This window comes from Antechinus flavipes, chromosome 3, assembly GCF_016432865.1.
Source record: "Antechinus flavipes isolate AdamAnt ecotype Samford, QLD, Australia chromosome 3, AdamAnt_v2, whole genome shotgun sequence".
Taxonomy (NCBI): Eukaryota; Metazoa; Chordata; class Mammalia; order Dasyuromorphia; family Dasyuridae; genus Antechinus; species Antechinus flavipes.
This window is the reverse complement of record NC_067400.1, coordinates 299,405,896-299,428,670: the sequence shown is the minus strand read 5'-3', so window position 1 is coordinate 299,428,670 and position 22,775 is coordinate 299,405,896. Positions and strand designations below refer to the sequence as shown.

General features: G+C 37.3%; 1 long non-coding RNA gene across 1 annotated transcript in view; it reads left to right on the top strand.

The window, feature by feature from the left end:
• Positions 1 to 4,669: 4,669 nt before the first annotated feature.
• LOC127554030 (uncharacterized) overlaps positions 4,670 to 22,775 on the top strand; it is a 111,861-nt gene continuing 93,755 nt past the window's right edge. The window contains exon 1 of the long non-coding RNA XR_007951876.1: positions 4,670 to 4,909. This is a non-coding gene — a long non-coding RNA (uncharacterized LOC127554030). The remainder of the gene's footprint in view (positions 4,910 to 22,775) is intronic.

Here is a 22,775-nt window from a genome sequence, read left to right as displayed (position 1 = left end):
GTTAGTCAATAAATAGTTACTAAAAGCCTGTTATATGCTGGATACTGTGTTAAAAGCCAGGAAAAGAGAATGAATGAATAATTGAATGAATAAAAAGTTATTTAGCTCATACCATGTGCAAAATATTGTGCTAAGCTAGAAATACTAATAAAATAGCAAGACAGATCTTGTTCTCAAGATGCTCCCATTCTAATAAGGGAGGTTTGAATTCCAAGTCAGGTGGAATGGTCCAGTGGTCCTTAAGGTTCGGCATTAAATAGATGGCAATGCTTCTTTAATGACAATATTAATTTCTGATGCTGAACCATTTGTCAGTGCCAAGGTTTTTTTTTTTGGGGGGAGGGGTAAAGGGATGAGAACTTCTCTTCTAAGTCTTCAGTAGCTGTGATCACTGAAGAATACAGTACCAACACCCACAGATGCTGTTACTAGGTTTTATTTCCACAAGGGTTGGTTCCCTGTATAATGGCTGAGGGGCCTAGTTGGAGCAGGCAGAGGCAAGGATGCTGCTAAAAATGAAGCTCTCATGCTTGGAGTCCTGGAAAGCTCCGTTCAGATCTGAGGGGAGGTGGGAGTAGTGGTTTGATTTGTTTGGCACATACTACTTTTTATCTGTCTATAAGGGTATCTTGCTGCTTCATCTAGAAGGGAAACAGAAGGATACAAGAGATATTAGGAATGGAGAATAGACAAGACTTGGTATTGAGGAAATGTGAGCAATTCTGAATCTGAGATGGGAAACCTGGTACTCTTGACAGAAATAAAGAAATTTGGAAAAGGGAAGACTTTTGAGAGAAAGTTAATGAATTTTTTTAAACCTGTTGAGTTGAATATATCTATAGAACAGCGTTCAAAAACGACCAAAAGGCAGGTTTTGATGTAGGACTGAAATTCAGGAGAGAGACTAGGCCTGGATATATAGATTTGGAAGTCATTAGCATAAATATGATAATTAAACATATGGATGATAATGAGCTCACCCAGAGAGAGTAGATCTGGAAGCTACAGCACTGAGAAGAACTGACAGTAAAGCTCTAGAGGCCACAGGCAGATGAATCAGCAATTATAAACCAGTCTGGGATTTTTTAGGATAGGGACAAAATGCTTTACATCGTAGAACTCATTATCAAGCTATCTACCTCTATGGTCCCTGAGGGCATCACTATGCAGTATGGATGGTATAATAATTGATGTGTGCATAAGGATGACCTGACTTTTCAAAAGAAATTAAATTATAATCAGGAAACAAGTTAAAAAGACAGAGAAATATATACTACATTTTAGAAAGATTTCCTTTGAATAGTTACAATTTTAATTAAATAGATTCTTTTTTTTTTCCTGGAAAACTTACCTATGTAGAATAGCTTATTCCTTCATTATTTGGGTAAAAGAAAATTATGTCACATATATTATTCCACCAATATACAAGTCAAAACATTGAACAAACTAATAAATACCTTGGAAAAGTTCATTTATACTATATAAGGAATAATATAAAGTAATACAAAGAGCAAGAAATTAGAGATTAGACGCCCTGGTTCTGGCTACAAAAAATTGAGTGAATGAGTTGCTCATATCCTCTGGCTATTTCCATGTGAAACCTCAGAATCAATATATCTGATCATTTCCTCCCCCATCTCCCTTTTCCAAAGGGGATGTCCCTTTTCCAAATTTTCCTATTTCCTTTGTTGATACAATGGCTCTCCTGATCTCCAAAACCAACAGTAATTTTGGTCTCCTCACCTGCTGTAACCAACTAGCTACCAAAGTCTATAAATCCTAGTTCCTTTCAAATCTATCCCTCTCTTTCTACTCCTGCTTTAGCAATATGGTTAAGGTCTTTATTTCTCCTTGAATGGACCTTCTAATCCTTCTTCCTGACATCAGTTTATCCCCTCTCCAATCCATCATTCACTCAGTCACTGGAGTAATCTTCCCATTACACTACCTAATCATGTCATTCTTCAGCTCAAAAATCATCAAGGCTTCTCCACTGCCTACCAACTAAAGCATAAACTCCTTATGTTTGTTGTTGAATCCCTTTCCACTCACCTCACCACCATCCAACTGGTCTCTAGCCCATCTTTCAAACCTTCTCTTGGACTACTTATTCTCCTTTGTGTCATCTCATGATCCAGGAACACTGGACCTGTTTACATACTCCCTTTTTTATTCTCTTCCTTTGCTCATGTTCTTTTGTGACTAAAATGAGCCCTCTCCCTGGGTTTTCAGTCTGTTGAAGTACCTTCCTTCATCCAGGAACTTGCTTAGGGCACTTTCTCCTCCAAGTTTTTTCACATCAAATTGATCAAAAATGACAGATACTTTCTTAAATTTCTCATAGTACATTGCATGGGCTTCTTTTTATACTTAGCTCATTATCCCTTGTATCTTAGTTATTTTCACCAAAAATAGATTTTAAAAAAATTATTACTATTAAAATTATTACTATTATTATTATTAATATTGTTGAATTGGATTGGGCGGCACATAGTCCATTGAAAATATTGTTATTGTCATTATTTCTGTTGAAATTGTTATTAATTTAAAAAACTACATCTCTCCATCTCCCCCCGGGGTAAAAGTGTGAGGGCTACTCATCAGCAACTCACTGGCATGGAAGCTTTGACATTCTGTTTCCAAACGGGGTTGGCTGCCCTTCCTTAGGCAATCTAATGGCCTCCACTTTCAAGGTTTTTCTCCATATTCTAGTAGAACTAAGCAAAGACAACCCATTGGCTTAGCTCACTGCAGTTTAGCATCCCCAAGCCAAACAGAGTCATCAACCTCAGCGCCCTGGAAGCTGGATGGACAAGCATGGCTCACTACTGTAGGCCCTAGAATTAGGCTTTAAATTCCTTAAAAGAAGGGAGTAATGTAGGTGTATAAAGCACCTAACACAATGCTTTGAACATAGTAGGTGTTTAATAAATGTTTGTTGAATTGCATTAGAAGACACATGATCCAGTGAAAAAGATCAGGAATCAGAGAACCTGGCTTGAATTCTTGTATAAGACACTTAACCTACCTAGATCTCAATTTATTCATTTGTAAAATAAGGTGGTTAGACTAGATGAGTTCTAATAGAACTAGATAATGTCACTTTCCATCGTAAAATTCTATGATCCTTTCTAGTTGAATTAAATAAGAGATATGACTCAATGAAAAGAGCTCTGTAATTGGAGCTAAATGACTTGAATTCAAATTCTGACTCTTACTGTTAATTTGTGAGTTGGGGCAAGTCACTTGTTGACTCTGAAGAGCAATTTCTTCATCTGTAAATTGAAGAGTGTAAAATAGAAGACTTCAAAGGCCCCTTTCAACTTTAAATGTGAGTCTATAAATTGAATTTTAGTGCCCTGCCTGATATCTCACAGCTAATAAGATAGCAGAGTCAGGCTCACGCTTGGGTTCCCTGACTTGAATCTGGGCTTGTCCACTCTATCACCTACTAATGAGCTGTGTGACCTTGGGCAAGTCACCTAACCTCCCCTGGGTCTTAGTTTATTGATCTGTAAAATGAGGAAGCTGAATTAAATAATCTTAAAGTCTTTTCCAGCTTTGACATTCTACTCTTCATTGTGAATCAGCATTTGATTGCCAGGGGCTGTTCTACTCATCCACAATGGGCCAGGCTTCAGAGTAACCACTGGAATTAAAAAAAAAAAAAAAAAACTTTCTAGCAGGCAGAACCATACCTTGCACTGCATGGAGGAGGAATCAAACACTATTAGGCCTACTTATAACAACAGGGGGAGTTAGCAGGAAGAGAAAAGGTAATCCTCTCATGTGGAATTTAGCAGGAACATACTGCCATTAATGACCTCCTATCTCCAATGAAAAATCATATGGGTTTTCAAAAGGCCCCAAGTAGTCCAAAGATGAATTGAGGTCTCATTAGAAATTGAGCATCTTCCCCAGCCTGCATCCCTGAATAGCTTGAGGATTCTGGCCTAACTCAGGAGGGAGAAGCAACTAAGCACTCCATGCATACTTACAAGTGAAAATATATTAGAAGAGCTTAAAATGCCTTTATTCCTAACTCTCAGGGAGACAAAGAGAAATATCCAGAGGAGGCAGCTGACTGGAATTTTTTAAGCCACTGATATTTTAAAATTTATTAATTTGAAATTACTTTTCCTAAACCAGCAACCACATGGGAAATTTCAAATGTACCCAGACCTGCTCTCAAGCTTCTTTCAGTGTTTCTATTAGATAGCCTACCTTCCAAGACTTTCTGAAAGTTTGTCCAGCTTCAGTCCCCAAGGGCAGCTAGTGGAACCAGCCAGTGGTGTTTTTTTTTTTCCTTTTCAGAAATTCATATGGTGCAATTAAAAAAGCTGTCCACTCTTTCTGAGTGCCTATAATAAAAACACTTGAATTCTCAGTCCAAAATGTTGCACAGCCTTTATTCTGTGGAGCCGATGTGTTTACATTTCCAACTTCAATCACCATCTATTTGTAAAACCTATTTAGAATCTCAGGCACATATCCAGAAGTGATCAGGGTCTAATTTCCTTATTAGGCAGACTTCTTGTTGCAGCTGGCAGCTTGCTGCTGGCTGGTCCCAGGGTCTGGAGGAGTGTGTTTCCAGATTTTTGTTCTACCCTTTTTTTTTGTCTTTTTGTTGACATGCAGACATCCAGCCAGAGAGTAGAGATCCTTGTCTTTGTGATTAAGAAATAAACGAATGCCTTTTCTCCCTTTATGGAAGTAAATGAAATTGATCCACCATCAAGTTAGGGAGATCAAAAATATGGGGGGGGGATACAATGACAAAGGATAACTGTGCTCCAGTGAAAGTTCAATAATCTGAGAATGGTGTAAAAACAACAAATGGCATTTATAAAGTCCTCTAGGCTGTACAGAATGCTTTATATCCATTATCTTCTTCAGTCCTCACAATGGGGTAAGTACTATTATTATACCCATTTTATAGATGAAAATCTGAAGTTGAGAGATTAAGAGATTTTTTTCAGGGTCAAATAGTAAATTTTTGGGGGGTGGGATTTGAATCTATTTAATGCTGACTCTGAATTCCACACTCTCTCCACCATGCCTTGGGATATATTTGATCCTTATTGTTGCTAATCTTTCTAAAAGTTACAATTCCACTTACTTCCCATAAATGAGAAAGCATGCATGGCAAAGCAATCAGTCTTAGAAGTGCTATAGCTTCATCATTAGGAACATGCATTCTCATTGTACTCTTGCAGTATGAAACACCGTAGGGCTACAAGGAATTGAGAAGAGATGGGAAATTGTCAAGAGCGCCCAGAAGCTGCTGTTTTCTCTGATGTTTTTTAGTTGACTCTTGTTATCAACTTTTTTTTCTTGCTATTTATTTTTCTCTTGACGATAAAGGGCAGAAAGAAGAATGTAGTTCATTGGAGGGTCAGCTTAAGTGATATGTGAAGTAGTTAGATGATGTTGTGAATAGAGAGGACTCATTTTCCTGAGATCAAATCTGGCCTCAGACACTTAGTAGCTATGTAACATTAGGCAAGTCACTTAACTCTTGTTTGCCTCAGTTCCTCATCTGTAAAATGAGCTAGAGAAGGAAATGGCAAACTACTTTAGTGTCTTTGCCAAGAAAACCCCAAATGGGATCATGAAAAGTTGGACATGATTGAAAAACAACTGAATGACAGCTTAGTCAAGTTCTGGGTGAGAAAAATAAATTTTACACTACTTTTGTTTTTGCTATTGTTGTACAACAAAAACAAGGAATTCTTGAAAATGTTCTTCTTTTGCCATGAAGAACAATAATTAGATCGATCCTATTTCTGATGACTCCAAAGAAAGAAAATTCCCTGATTCTTCCAGAAATTCTTTGTGTTCATCATCCTTCATATCCTTTCTCCTGAAAATATCATTTGTTTTGTCCTTATTGATGGAGAGAACAATTGACCATTCTCTTCCAAGAGAACTTTTCATCTACTTTAGGTCATTACTGTCACCTTTTTCAATAAAATGATTCAACTTCCTTTAACCTTTTCTCCATCACAACTTTACAATTTCCTTTGTAATATCCTTCTCTGTTTGTATCCCTATGCAATGCCAGGGATATAGAAAGTATTTCATACATCTTTGCTTGCTAGCATTCATGGTCCTTCCTGTGACCCCCCCCCCCCAACTGAAAAATCACATAGGACACAGAAACTGGAATTCAGGAAATGTATCTGGGTTCTGTAGTACCAAGTGCCCCAAGTTCTCCATTCCAAATGGTATCCTCAAATTAAAGCTAATTTGGAGAAGATTAAACACAAATAAGTAAAACAAGTAAGAATTCACATAAAATGGATGAAATTATTTATAGCACCGATACCATTCTTCAAAGTACTAACAGATCTTTATGCACAATTGCAAGGATCTCATAGATCCTTTAGGGGTTTACTAGTGTTGCCTACCATATTTTCTTTCCCATATTTCAAGCAGCTACTGGAATTTCATCTTCTCCATTAAACATTCCTGGAATGGTTAATGGAAACATAACAACTTCCCTTGGGATCCTCACTAAATAACTGTGAAGCTTCCATGATTTCTTGCTCACAGTGCGCCTTACTTATCTACGGATACTATCCCTGTCAGTATTATTAGAAAATGGTCATCTATTTCATAAAAGTGAATTTTCCAGATTAATGAAGCTTATCTTTTGACCGATTAGACCATTTTTCAATATTAGCCACATTTGACACAAAAAAAGTTTTCTATAAGATATTACCTTCTTACTTTGTGTGTTGGATAGCATATACTATGATGAGTATAATGTAATCTTACCTCAGTGTCTCAGTTATCATTATCAGCATTAATTATTATATTTTGTCAATGTATCCTCTGGGCCTATTGAAATATATAAAGTTGTTTTTATTGGTAGTAAATGACCCCATACTTATATTGTGCTTTGGTAGATCTTATTCTGGGTGGAGATAGGTTTTTCTGTCATCTCCAGTCTGTCATACTGTAAGGTACCAATTCTCACTCTCTGAAGTATTCTTAGTCTTCATCTAATTGTTGCTACCAATTTGCTATAGACTGAAAATCAAGTAACTGAGTTTATTAGAATTTTGTGTAAAGTAAGATTAAACAAGAGACTTACTTATATACTTCTGAGATCCCGTGAGATATTAATGTAGTTCTTTTAACTGAGGGGAGTGAGGGAATATAGAATGAGTGCACAGTTATGAATAAAGCTCTTGAGCACAAGAGCTTTATTTGATGATCTATATTATCAATGAGGATTTAATCTACCAAATTTATACTCCTATGCAAACACATACTTCATGTTTCATTATGGCATAGATGTGTCCATGGATTTTTAAAGGTAATACCAGAAGAATACAAGTTCTCTTGATACTAATGTCTGTCGTCTGAGGACCAGTCTCACTAAAGGGTCAATAAAGAGCTTCTGGACAGGCTCTTTATTTGAATATTGGCCAGCAGGTGAAGAATATTTTTGACCACAACATCTGATGAAACTATCTCCTAAGGATTGGAGGAGTGAGAATGAGTAATGACCATTAGTGGAGGGACCACTCACATGGATGAAATTATGACCTCTTGAAGTACTTATGCATATAAATGTATAGGTTACATGCATATAAATGCATATTATATTTTTATATTTATCACACATGTCTTCTAAAGAGTAGCCATAGCCAGGTCCTGAATAAAATAACTAAAACATGGTGACCTCCAAGGAATTGAGTATGAAACCCACAGGGATCAACATAATCATCTATTGGTGAGGAAACACTTAACATTCTTTCCCATGCAGATGTGTGAGATTGCCTGTGACTATAATGCTATAGATACTAGATATGCTATATCCAAAAGCATGTGTGTATGTGTGTGTGTGTGTGTGTGTGTGTGTGTGTGTACACACAAACACAAAGTATTTTCAAATAAGATTTTACTTTTTATTCTACATTTTTTACTTTAACAATTGGCTGGCAAACTGTGCTTTCGGCTCATGAGTAGCATCTAATACCTTTCATCAAAAAAAAAAAAACCCTCAAAATACTTGGCAAACATTAAGTATGTGTTACCATGAAGTGATTTTTTTCAATAGCTCTATTTTTCTTTTTAAAAAAATCAGTGGGATAACAAAGTCAAATATACTATCTACAAAGTAATAGCAATGTTCTGGAATGAACAGTTGTAAATGACTTTGTTATTCTCAGTAGTACAATCATCCACAACTACTCTGAAGGACTTTTGATAAAAATCCTTTCCATACCCAGAGAAGGAACTGGTCAAGTATGTATATGGATCGAAACATTCTCTATTACTTTTTCTAACTCTCTATTTTTAACCTAATTTTTCTTGAATAAATTCTTTTTATTTTCATCAGGGTGGGAGATCTATGTTTTCTTTCACAATTTGAATTTTATGGAAAAGAACAAAACATGCAAAATAAAAATTAAGGGCTGAGGCAAAAAAAAAATATCAATGGGAGTGACTAGGTGATTTAGGAGACAGGTATAAATGGCAAGGGAAAAAGAAAATCCCTTAAAGAAAACTGATCTGGGGTTTCTAAATATCAAGGGTTTTTTTTTTTTTTTTACTTCTTCTCAAATAAAAAGGAATTAAAGACTCTTGCAAATTATATTCTGTTGTTATATCATTACATATGGCATTGCTGATTAAGTTTTCTCTCCATAAGGTATCTAAAGCCAGATATGAACTCAAATCTTCTAGATTTCAGATCCAGCACAGTATCCAGTAAGCCACCTAGCTGCCTACCTCAAATTCCTTTAAGTCTGAGCCCATTCTCCCCAGATACCAAAGTAGTAAATGACAAGAGTATCCCATGATTCCCAGGACAAGGAATAATGTACTGTTATTCTTGCCATATCTTTTCAGTAAAATCTTTTTATAAAAGATTTTAAAATGCACTAAAAATAAGAATCTGTTTCAACCTTAAAGCCCTGATTCATGATCCAGAGACCGGATCTCAGAGGGTTTGTGTCACAGTTAGGGGCTAGAAGGCAAAGTGAAAGAAAACTTAAGTTCCCAAAATGGATTATGGTCTTAAGGGAGAAAGAAGATAGAACCTTTTTCTGGGAATATTCAGCCTATTGAGCCAAGTCTTGGACTCTGTCATAAGTTGTGCCACACTTTGAGCAACAACAGCTGACTGCCTATTTGCTATAAGCCTTGGCTGGCACTGAAAGTCCTACTTCCTCACCCCTTGTCTAGATACCTTAAACCTCTCTGGCTGTACTGTCACCTTCAAGTCTCAGCACTCACTATTTCAGTAGCTTTTTTTACAGTTTGTCTGCCAGCTCCTTTATTTTTCACCAGAATATGTTCTCTGGGGATCACAGGTGCTGTCCTAGCTCTCAGGGATTAGGGCAGGATAATATTAATGCAATGATGACATAACCTTGCCCCGGTACAGTGCTTGATGTTTTTGCAAAGCACTATCAGAGCCATAATCTTCTTTGAACCTCATAATATCCCTATAAGGTAGGAAATAACGCAATCAATAACAGCAGATCCCCTAGTAAATCCAACTTCAACACCTCCTTGTAGGGTGGAGGTGATGTAGCTTCTGAAAGGTTATGCTGGTCCAGTGTAAGCTTTGGATGATCTGTGTAAATCTCAAAGACTTCTGGGAGAGTTTATGCCATAGATTGGGTGAGTTTCATCAATAGGATAGTTAAAAGGTAATTAATTTTTTGGCCACTGCAGTTCATGAAGAATATTTGCTAAGCAGGGAGCCTTAACCTTTTTTTATGTGTGTTGTAGGATTTTATTAAGCCTTATCAGTATATAACTAGTGCTCTAATTTCTGTGACAGGTAACTTCAATGAATAGAATCCTTGTCCTAAAAGCTGATATAGACATACATCAAAGACACATAGGTAGTCTAATAAATACTAAGGACTACACAGAATAAAGAACTTCATAATTCAAGAACATTATTAATAGGAGCACTTTAGTTGTCTGGAGGTGATTTATCCAGCAACCTCAACTATCTGGAATGTAGTTAAGATGAAGTAAATCCAAGCATAGCCAGCTTAATTTCATAAAGTAGTTGAATTCAGCATTTATTAAGTACCTATTATGTGCAGGCATAGTCCCTCTTGAGCAATAAGGATTCAAAATAAAACAAAGAAAAACCCAAAAAGGCCCTATGCCCAAGGAGTCTATGAGTACTAGCAAAGGGGATGGAGCAAGAAACAGCAACACTTCACAGAAAAGGTGACATTCCCAACTGAGACTTGCAGGAAATTAGGATTCTGAAAAAGGGAAAAAAAGGGATTTTAAAAAATGTTTATTTTTAAAAAACATTATTTTTATTTTCAGTTACAAATTCCTTTCCTCCTTCCATCTCCTCCCTCACCCAGTGAGGAACTAAAAGAAATGATATCCATTATGCATATAAAGTCATACAAACATATTAGCTATGTAACAGGAAAAGAAAGAAAGATGAAAATATGATTCAGTCTTCTTTTTGAGTCCATCACTTCTCTACCTGGAGATTGAGAGTATTTTCATCATGTTGGAATTGCGAAGGAACATTATATTGATCAGAATTACTAAGTTTTTTGCAGTTGATTGATTGTCTTTACAATATTGCTGATATTGTGTACATTGTTCTCCTGGTTTTGCCGATTTCACTTTGCATAAGTTCCTATAAATATTTTTGCGTTTTTGTTAAATCATCCCCCTTCATCATTTCTTATAGCATCATAGTATTCTATCACAACCATTTATCAAAACTTGTTCAAACATTCCCAAATTAATGGGTATCCCTCAGTTTCCAATTCTTTGCTACCACAAAAAAGCTCCTAATATTTTTGTACCTAAGTCCTTTTTCTTTGATCTTCTTTGGGTATAGACCTAGTAGCAGTCTTCTTGGGTCAAAAGGAAAGTATGGTTTTAAAATTTGGGGGGCATAGTTCTAAATTGTTTTCCAAAATGGTTGGATTAGTTCACCAACAATGCTCCATCAATAGTGCATGCATGTACCTGTTTTCCCATATCTGAAAGAGCAAGATAAGCAAGACCTTATACAAAGAATCAGAGACTGCTTATACAAATGCATGGAGCTGAAACGATGAAATGGCTAGTTTTGGTGAGAACATATTATGTATGAAGGAGAGAAATCAATTTGGAAAGATATGTGAGAACTAGAACAAGGTGGAAGTTGGAAGTGAGAGGCTTAAGGATGTCAACCTAAGGAATTTTTATTTTATTCTATGGGTAATAGGAAATTATTAAAGGTTGGTTTTGGTTTTGCTTTGTTTTGTGTTTTATTTTATCAAAGGAGTAGAATGGTTGGAGCATTGTTTTGATCCAAGTAACTATGTGAGAGATGGATTTGAGAGGGAACAGACTGGAAGAAAGGATGACAATTAAAAGATTACTATAATAGTTACAGTCATAAAGTAGTAATAGCCTTAAGGAGGATTAGAGCCATGCAAGTAGAGAAAGGGTGATAGTTGCAAATGATGAAATGGCTAGGAAAGTTGGCAGGCCCAAGAAAATGATGAGCTATAAGAGTGGGGGAAGAGTAAAAAATTATTCTGAGGTTGTGAACCAGAGTAAATGAGAGAATGCTGTTAATTTCCACACAAATAAGAATGAAGAGGATGAATACTTTTTGGATAGGATCTATTTAAGACCTAATCAAGTCAACAATGTAGAAATACCCAGAAGGCAGTTAGAGTTGTGGGACAGTTATTCTAGAATGAGATGAGGACAAAGAATTGGAAATGATTCATAAAAAGATGATAATTACCTCCTAGGAGATGATAACATGGCCAAAGAAAAAGAAAGTAGAAAAGAGGTTCTAGGATGTATATATTTGAAGGACACCCATGCATACCTGTGAGAGATAGATGATGACCTAGCAAAGGAGGTAGAGGAAGAACAATCAGGGAAGGAGGAGAGGAATCAAAACAGTGGTATAGAAGTCAAGGGAGAATCAATCAATCAACAAACTTTTACTAAGCACCAACTATTTAATATGCATTGTGCTAAGCCCTAAGGATACAAAATGAAGCAAAAAGACTTATCCCTAAAAATCTAATGGGGAAGACAACATGTAAATAAATATACACAAAGCAAGCTACTCAGGATAAATAGAAATACTTACAGGGAATGCACTAGAATAAAGAGGGGACCCAAATGGGCTCACAAAGTCAGACATGATTGAAAAATGTCATAACAAAAGGCAGGTATGATGATAGTGGGGATAGAAGGATCAATTTTCAGAAAGAAGGACACATAGGATTGTTTGTAGGCAGTGGGAAAGAATGAAAAATGTTAGAGTGGAGAGTGGGGATAAAAGGATGAGAGGACTGTGTGAATAGATAGATGGGTTAATCTTGTTAAGGAGTAAGGACATTTCAACATGTAAAGCATTTGAGTGGTATGGCATTTGAATGATAGGATAATGACATCTGAGCAATAAGAGATAAGGAAGAGGGGAGAAGAGGGAGCTCATGGCAAATGGCCTCAATTAAAAAAAAAAATACGAGGAAAGGACTTCAGCCTTGAGAATAGAGCAGTGGGGACCTATAGGAGGTTTGAGGATTTAGAACTACTGTAAAGAGTGGGATAGTGAGTTGATAATGATAGCATTGCCTGTCAGCAGTAAGGACCCATTTGAAGATATGTAACATATATTGGACCCAGGCAGAAAGGTTGTGTGATTTTTCTCTGCCTTCATTCATCAACACATGTGTAGGGAGGAAAATGGCAAATGGTTGGAGTGATTCAAGGCTGAGGTTTGCTAGGGCATAATTACTAATATGATCAAGAGAGCAAGGATTCAAAAGAGGAGGACAGTGTAGAGTTGAATTGGTTTACCAAGTAGTCAAGAAGGGGAAAAGAAAAGAGTGACTAGTACAGGGGAGATAACCTGGGAGAGAATCAAAGGTTTAAATGACTAAAAATCACATTTCAGATGAAAAGTAGTGTTTTGTAAAGGAGACAAAGGGAGAAAGGTTAAAGAGATAATAGCTTGTGGTCAGATAAGGGGACTTAGGATTCTTGAACACTGAGAAAATGGTATATGAGTGATGGCAAGATCAAGATTATGACCATCTTTGTGTGTGACTAAGGTAGTATGAAGGAGTAGCTAACTCATGGAATGGGAGTATTTTGAAGAATTCAGTGGTTAAGCTGTTTGAGAGAAAGTTAATGTGTGTGTTACTTCCTAGTATAAGGACAGAACTTGTAGAGGAGAGAAATATGATGAGCCATAATACCAAACTCATTGAGGAAGGAAAGGATGTAACCTAGGAAGACAACAGTTATCAAGATTTTGATTGAGTGATAAATATAAATCACATGAAGCTGAAAGGAACGAAGAGAAGAATCTGAAAGGAGCAATAAGGAACAAAGGGAATTCCAATTCTCTAATTTCTACCAATGGGACAAAGAGAATAAGTGATTGTGAAATCAGTATTGGAAAGGGTAGCCAAGGAGGCTACTCTATCTGAGAGGGAGTTAGGTTTCAGTAATAGCCAATAAATGGAAGGAGTCAGAGAACAAAAGATTTAGGATGAAGGGCAGTTTGTTGTCTAGAGAACAGGCATTCCAGAGATCGTAGTGGAAGGACCAGTTAGAATGTGGTTGAAACTTTAGGGTAGAAAGTACAAGGGAGATGAGAATAAGGAATTGAATGATGGGAAGGATGGGGAAAATGGGATTTGAAAGATGATACATAGAGATTCAGAAACACTTGGATGTGAAAGGAATGACCATGTATAAAAATTGTCATCATTGATCAAAGAATACTTCTCCTTCAGAGTTTGGAAATAGTACAGCAGAAGATGTGAGGGATATATTCAAATGGCCAGTTGGCAGATCTCGCTTCACTATTCTTCCTCTCTCCAAAGAGAGAAAAAGAGCACAGCAGAAGAAGGTAGTTGAACCTGTATTACAGATGAAAGAGACTATTGAGGAAGGGATGCCAAGGATTATAAGAATAGAAAAAATGTCATAAGACTCATTTCACTGGTGTTTGTAGAGAGAGTGATAAAACTAGTAGATAAACAGAGATATAAAATGGGAGGAAGAGAGTAATTGGATCAGATTCCAGAGGAGAAGAAGGAGGGATAGATCAAAGTCACAAGTGGAAAGATTAGGTTTGACTGGAAAGAGGATCACCTCTTCCTTAGGAGCTGAATCAAAGGAGGTTATAACAGAAGAAGACAGAAAAGTTTTGTCAAATAAAGTAGGGAAGATGAAGGACTGAATTCGAAAGACTCATTTTTTTTCAATGAAGTGGAAGCTAAGATCAATTGTTATGATGGAATTTGGTAGGAGTGCCAATGGAAGTTTAAGACTAAAGAAAACATTTTAGAACATCTACTACAGAGAGGGCATGAAGCTCTGTGAAACTCAATTCAAATGCTACTTCTTGTATGAGTTCTTTCTTGATTCCCTCCAGCTGCTTCTGACTTCCTTCCAAAATCATCTTGTATTTTGGGGTAAATATTTAGTGAATAGATAAATAGGTAATTAAACAGACAACAGATATTAAATATTTACTATGTGCCAGGCATTGTGCTAAGCTGAAGAGAGATACAAACACAAGCAAGCAAGACAGCCTCTGCCCTCAAGGATCTTGAATTCTAATGAGAGAAAATAACATGTAGAGGGGGATTAGAAAATGAGGAGGCCTGTGGCAGCTAGGGAGTATAGAGCATTGACTCTGGAATCAAGAAGATCTGATTTCAAATTTGGTCTCAGACACTTACTAGCTATGTTATCTTAAGCAAATCAACCCCAGTTGCCTGAAACAAAGAAAAAAAAGGAGGGAGGGAAGGAGGAAGGGAAAGAAGAAGGGACAGAGAGAAGGAAGGAAGGAAGGAGGGAGGGAAGGAAGGAAGGAAGGAAGGAAGGAAGGAGGGAAGGAAGGAAGGAGAGGAAGGAAGGAAGGAAGGAGGGAAGGAAGGAGGGAAGGAAGGAAGGAGGAAGGAAGGAAGGAAGAAGGAGGGAAGGAAGGAAGGAAGGAAGGAAAGAGGGAAGCAAGGAAGGAAGGAGAGGAAGGAAGGAAGGAAGGAGAGGAAGGAAGGAAGGAAAGAGGGAAGGAAGAAGGAAGGAGGAAGGAAGGAAGGAAAGAGGGAAGGAAGGAAGGAGGGAAGGAAGGAAGGAAGGAAGGAAGAAGGGAGGGAAGGAAGGAAGGAAGGAGAGGAAGGAAGGAAGGAAGGAAGGAAGGAAGAAGGGAGGGAAAAAAGGAAGGAAGGAGGGAAGGAAGGAAGGAGGGAAGGAAGAAGGAAGGAAGGAAGGAAGGAAGGAAGGAAGGAGGAAAAGAAGGAAGGAAGGAGGGAAGGAAGGAAGGAGGGAAGAAGGAAGGAGGGAAGGAAGGAAGGAGGGAAAGAAGGAAGGAAGAAGGGAAGGAAGGAAGGAAAGGAGGAAGGGAGGGAGGAGGAAAGAGGGACCTAGCAATTATAAAGCAAACATTCCTTTCTCATGGCCAATGAAGTCCAAGTTTCTGGTGGGTGGGATTAAGAATGATGACTGATGAGGAGACAGCATGGCAGCATGATGATGAGATTGTGAGGAAATGTACATTTTGTCTTCTCCAAAAGTATGCTTCTTGAAGGTAGAGTATTTTTTTGTGTTTGTATTATTATCACTTAAAGTGCTTCACACATACTTGTGGATTGGTTTCAAAAACACAGGGTTAAGGGAAAAATAATTACTGGGGACAATAAGTTTGATAAAACATGCATACTGGTGTACTGAATATAACAATTGCTTAGGGGAGTTAGCACTTCAGCTCAAGTGTTAGCTTGGAGAGTTGCCATACAATGGATCTGCTGAGCAACATGATAGTTGGGTCTGTTTATTGTGTATTAACGACATTATTATAAAACTTGATCCCCTTGCCAAGTAGAGAGATATGGCAGCCAAGGGCAAAACCAGCTTAGAATATAAACTCGTTTGTAAAGCTTTACAGAGGACGATGGTGGAAGATTATGAGCAATATTGTCTCATAAAACAGCAAAAAGCAGCGAAGGAAAAAGGGGGAAAAAAACCCAAAAAACAAGTTTATAGAAAGCTTGGTAAAAGATCCAACTAAGTCAGATATCCCGAGGGCATTTAAGAATGAAATAGGAAGAAGGACAATGCACAGACACAGGGGAAAATGAAAAAGACTTATCAAGATTTCTATAACAAGCTCTTTGCTCCATCTGGAACTGGGGAACTACCTCATTTGGAGTCTAAATAACACAATACCTGATTGCCACGTGTGGAATTAGAATCAGCATTAAAAAACAAAAATGAAAAAGTAGCTAAACTAGACCAAATACAAAAGAGATCCCTGCTAAAAAGTAGCACAGTTTTGAGGGTATTGAGGAAAATGTCAAATATCTAATAATCCCCATGCCTATTTCCCCATTTCTAGAATATATTTTGGAGAAACAAAGAGAGAGACAGAAAGTGACAGAAAAATAGAAACAGAGACAGACATACAGTAAGAAGAGAGACAGAGACAGACAGACAAGACACACAAAGAAACAGAAACAGAGATAGAGACAAAAAGATAGACAGAAACAGAGACAGAGAAACAAAGAGACAGGCAGAGAAACAGAGACAAAGAGACAGAGACAGAGAAAACAGAAGGAGAGGGAGAGGGAGAAGGAGAAAGAGGGAAGAGAGAGGGGGAGAGAGGAGAAAGGAGGAAGAAGGAGGTGGAGGGATTGAGTCTGTGTAAGCAGCTAGGTAGTGCTAGATTAGATTAGATTCAGATTAGATTAGAGTCAGATTAGAGTCAGAAAGACGTGAGTTTAAATCTGTTCTCAGACACTTACTAGCTTTGAGACTCTGAACAAATCACTTAACCCTGTTTGCCTCAGTTTTCTCATCTGTAAAATGAGCTGAAGAAGGAAATGGCAAATCACTCCAGTATCTCTGCCAAGAAAACCCAAATGGGGTTATGAAGTCAGATACAACAGAAATGACTGAACAACAGCAATACACACACACACACAAATACAAATATATATATACACACACAATACAAACATAGATACATATATATATATATATATACAAATAAATGTATGTGTGTGTATATGTTTATATAATATAATGTGTATATTATATTCAGCTAGGCAGCTCAGAGTAGCAACCTGGAGTCAGGAAGACCTTGAGTTCAAATTCCATCCTCATACACACTGTGTGACTTTGGGCAAGATACTCAATCTCTGTTTGCCTCAGTTTCCTCATCTTAAAAATGGGGATACTAATAGTACCTACCTCCCAAGGCTGTTGTAAGGATCAAATAAGATAATCACTTATCACACTGCCTGGCACACAGTAGTCCCTATATAAATATTAGCTATATGTATGTGTATGTGTGTGTGTCTGGGGCCTCCTTAATCAAAGTACAGGAAAGAAATGGGTAGAGTTTCACAACAAATATTCTGTTGCAAAGCACTACTTTACAGTCATGAACACAATTAACTAAGATTTGTAAATGGCAGAAGATCCCATTGTACTTTAGCTTATGGTTATATACAACAATGGAGGGAGAACCTACATTGAGAGTCTATATTTGGGGAGGAAGAGAAAAATTTTCAAAACCACACCTTTGGAACAACATGCAGTGCAAATATGCCTCTAAGTATAAAAGGCACTGAAACAGCTAGAATAAATGTAACAAAGCAAACCATTCAGTCACCAAATTCTTACAGATTATGTACAGAATACTCAGCACTATACCGATTTCCCAGTGAAATTTTCATTTTTCCCTTTGTGTAATGCCAACATGGCCTAGTTATGATTCTATTCTTTCTCATCCTGAATAGTTCTTCATGAACCTTTAAAGTACCACTGCCTTTTCCTCCTGATCCATGTTTTTTTTTTTTTTTTTGTGGGGGGGGGGGGAGGTTATGGAGGTTAAGTGACTTGTCCAGAGACATACAGTTAACAGGTGCCTGGGATCAGATTTGAACTCAGGTCCATCTGATTCTCTGGCCAGTGCTCTATTTGCCATACCATCTAGCTGTCCCTGGTCCATGTTTCTTATTCCCATCATTCTTCCCTGGACTGATGCTTGCCCCAGTATTTCATCTGCTGGAAATGCACCACAAACTAGAGCCCAGAGACTCCCATAAGAACTATTATGGAAGCTTGCAAGATTCTCCATTGGATGATGGGGTTAAGGGAGATCACATATGATTCTATCCCTGAGTGAACGACCATATATTTTTCTCACTCCTAGTTTCTATGTGACATTCATTGGAACTCCCTTCTAAATTTATGTAGTAAAGATGTAAAAGCTAAAGCCAAACTTGAGAGGTTAGCTAGGTCAGCCCCAATATTTTAGAGATACAAATGTCTAGTAGGTAAGATATTATAGCCAAGGTATTGTTACTTTTTAACATGTTAAATTTATCATATGCTTTTTTTATTTTTTAAATTTAATTTTTGTTACATTTTAAGTTTCCAATTGCCCCCTCTCCTAATCCCTCACTAAAGGCGGCCACCATTTGACATAGATTTATAAATGTATGTAAAATTTTACTATACATATTTCTATTTATCAGTTCTTTCTCTTTTAGTGGATAAAATCTTCCTTTCTAGATCCTTAGTAGTTGATTTGAATATTTATAACACCGAGAATAGCTTAATCATTCACAGTTGTTCTTCAAACAATATTGTTGTTACTGTATACAGTATTTATTATATACTTTTAAAAAAACAGGTAAAACAATGGGTATCCACAAGTTCACATATAATTCACTTTTTCTGCTCTACTTTGTATATGGAAATATTCCTTCTTTTTTTGACATTTACTAAATTCAGAATAATTTTTTAAAGATAGAATGCTTATTTTTAAAAAATCATATGGTTTATGCTCTGTCCTGCTGCCCAGATAGCATCAAATTTTCTCCTGTAATCCTTTCCCAAAATTCTCTTTTAGAGTGTAAAGTTTGACTTGTTGCTTTTACAAAACAAAAGTGTCTAACCCCTCCCCCCCTCGATCTTAATAGATCTTGGAGAGAAGAGCAAAAAAATATGAGTTATATGAAAAGGAACCAGACTGTCTTTCCAAGAGTCAATTGATATTCAGAGTGAGGTCTGAAAAAAGCCTGACCTTGCTCTTGGCATTTGCATTGAGCTAAATCAGTGTAGCAGCCAGACTGGAGGGGGGGAATCCCCACCCTCTTGCATCCTCTGCTGCCTATCTGGTGGCTTCAAGGCGAGCAGTGTGAGGATAGTGAAGGACAAGGTGGGGAGGGGTTCCTCAAGAACAGGCAGTTAGGAAAAGGAGGCAGGTTGCATTGACTTCAGTGTAATCCCAGAGCTGGTGCAGACTAGAGAAATGAGGGTGGCCTTGGCGGTCTGCAGGCCCACAATAAATAATGCACAAAGCAACCTTGTCACAAGTAATTACGTTAGTGCCGAGAACAGTACTTCTGACAGACTCCTTGAACACACCTGGCTGGATTAGCTTACTAGAGGCAAGGCATTAGTGACATGTGATGGCTAAAAATTCCAGGGTGCTTTATTTAAAATTTTAAGACGGCTCATCCAATTTGCATATGCCCCAAGTTCAGAACCTTGTCCCCTCTCTACCCTGAGCTATTGCTACAGATTCCTAAATGGGCTTCCTCCAGCTATCAATCTCCATCTCCAATCTCTGCCATATTTGTAAAACACAAATCTGATCATTTCTCCTCTTGCTCAAGAAGTACTCTATAACCTTATTGCCTCAGTTGTGTCCAACTCTTCATGATCCCATTTGGAGTTTTCTTGGCAAAAATATTGGAGTGGTTTGCCATTTCCTTCTCTAGCTCATTTTCCAGATAAGGAAACTGAGATAAGCAAGGTTAAGTGACTTACTCAGGGTCTCAAATAACTGTCTGAGTACAGATTTGAATACAGGTCTTCCTGAATCTAGGCTTGGTGCTCTATCCACTGCACTGCCCAGCTGCCCAGCTGCCCAGCTTTCAATATTGGCACATGCCAAGCCAGCTGCCCAATCCTACCACCTCCAGGATAAAAATATAAACATATCACCTTGGCATTTAAAACACTTTACGATGTTCAGAATACAGTACAAAGATAAAAAGGATTCAGGAATGCATGAAGTAAATTGCTTTATTTATGGTTCTTGCAAGAAGTGGGTGATATGCCCAGGGGTTGATCTGTGCTTAAGACTTGGGAATGAGCCTTTTATTTCCTATCCTGAAATACAAGGTCCCTGCCTTGTCACCCCATTGGCTAGGGCTGCCAAGGTTAACAAACTTTCTGGTTCTCCCATTGCATATTTTTCCCTCATCATATAACCCACATTCAAAAATGCCAGAAAACTCCTCATTTGAGAAGATGTTATTATTAATTAACTCCTATGGGAAACCTTTTTTGATCTCCTTAGCTGTGAGTGTTCTCTCCTTCCTCCTTACATTATTATATATATATATATATATATGTATATATATATATGCACACATATGGTATTTTTCTAATAAAAGATAAGCTCCTTGAGGGAAGAAGACAGTTTCCAATTTGTCTTGTGGCCTTGCACATAGCACAATACCTTTCATATCAGTCAATTAATATTTATTAAGTGCTATACCTTGTAACTAGCACCAGAGAAGTCAATAGGAAGAAATGAGAAGGGAAAACATTCCAGAGGAAAGCCAGAGGAAAAGACTAGGAGTGTCTTGTTCAAGGAACAGCCAGGAGGCCAGTGTCAGTGGATCAAAGAATGAGTGCCTGGGAAGAAGTTGTAAAAAGACTGGAAAAGTAGGAGGGGGATAGATTATGAAGAGTTGCATTTTGTATTTGTTCTGGGAAGAAATAAAAAGCCATTGGGGTTTATTTAGTGAGGGATAGGAGTAGGTAATATGATCAAATCTGCGCTTTAGGAAAATCACTTTAGTGGCTGAAGAAAGAATAGATTTTAATGGGGAGAGATTTTAGGCAAGAAGACCTCCCAATGGTTATTATTGTAATAGTCCAGATGTAAAGTGATGGTGAGGGCCTGCTATATCCAAGGCAAGAAGGAAGTATATTAGATAGATGTTGCAAAGATAAAATCAACAAATCTAGGCTGCATAATAATAGATGTTTAATAAATATTAGATACTTGTTGGATTGGATTGGATATCTACTCAACTGATAAGTTTTGATAGATTTCTTTAAATTGGCATAACTAAGTCAACACAGTTTAATTGACCAATCCAATACAAATTCACCTCAATTTGATAGACGTTATACAGAATCAAATAATCCGATACAAATCTCACCTTAATTTGATGGATCAAATAATTGTTAGGCTGAACAGGTCATTTAATTCACTCAAAGTTGAGAGGCAGTGTGATGTGGTGGAAAATACTCTGAATGAGTAGTCAAGTGAATTGGTTTTTTTTATTTTGTTTTTGTTTTTTTTGTTTTTTTTTGGTCATTCATAAATGGGCTTTTGTGATGCTGGGCAAATTACCTCTAACTGTTTCTTCATATATAAAATGAAGGGATTAAAGTAGGAGACCATAAGATTGTTGCAAAGATAAAATCAACAGATCTGGGCTTGCATAATAGTAGATGTTTAATAAATGTTAGATAGTTGTTGGATTGGCTTGGATATCTACCCAACTAATAGAACTGGAAGTGACCTTAGAGGTCACTGAAGTGAATGACTTGCCCAGAACCACATAGCTAGGAAGTATCTAAAATGGATTAGAACTCAAGTCTTCTGGCCTCAAATTCTAGGACTCTATCGAAATCTGACATTCCATGACTCCAGGTGTATAGAATGAGATGGGTTAACTATTCTTATTTCCAAGTAAAATTTCAAGTTCTTCCATTAAAATTCTACATTTTTTGCTGGAATTAAATAGATCTTTCTAGGGCTCCTCAGAGGCTTAGCCCCTTCTTAGGTAGTTAGTCTTACCCAATATCTAAAAAAGTCTTTAGTTAGTCTGGATTATTAACCATTTACATGTCTGGGGATCAGGCTGGAAGGTGCAGCTCTGTCCCTGTTTTGACACAATGACAAAATAACAGATATGAAAACTCAATGAGACAGGACAGGTTATTACTGTGTTTACTAAAATGACTGTTTCAGTGTGTGGGGACTTCTCTAAGCCCTTACCTGCCATTAAACTTGTAACGGCTATTGGCATTTTTGTCTTTTCTACTTCTTCCATTAAAACACTTATGTGAAGGAGAGGACAGGAGAGTGGAGAGGAGAAAATGTGAGGTGAGGAGAGGAGTGGTAGAGTGAGGAGGGGAGGAGAGGAAAGGAGAGATAAAGAGAAGTGAGGAGAGGAGAGAAGGAGAAATGTGGAGAGGAAAAGATGGGAGAGAGAGAGAGGAAATGAAAGAAGATGTGAGAAGAAGAGGAGGAGAGAGGAGAGGAGAAGAGGAAAAAAAATAGGATTCACTAAGGGGCATCAAACAGAAGAACTCTCATGCCAGGGATTGTAAGTAACAGATTTATACTACAGGATTTTTGTTGAATGATGTTTACTGATTAGGTCTCTTATTTTCCTTCCATTAGTACAATTTCTCTTTACTACTATTGTGTACATTAAATGGAAAATTGGTCATAGGATATTGAGACCTTCATATACAGCATTTCTCAGATTTTCTCAAGTGTTTTTAACAGGAATGGATGTTGGATTTTGTCAAATGCTTTTTCTGCATCTATTGAGATGATCATATGGTTTTTGTTAATTTGGTTATTAATATGGCCAATTATACTGATAGTTTTCCTAATATTGAATGAGCCCTGCATTCCTGGTATAAATCCTACTTGATCATGGTGTATTATCCTGGGGATGATTTTC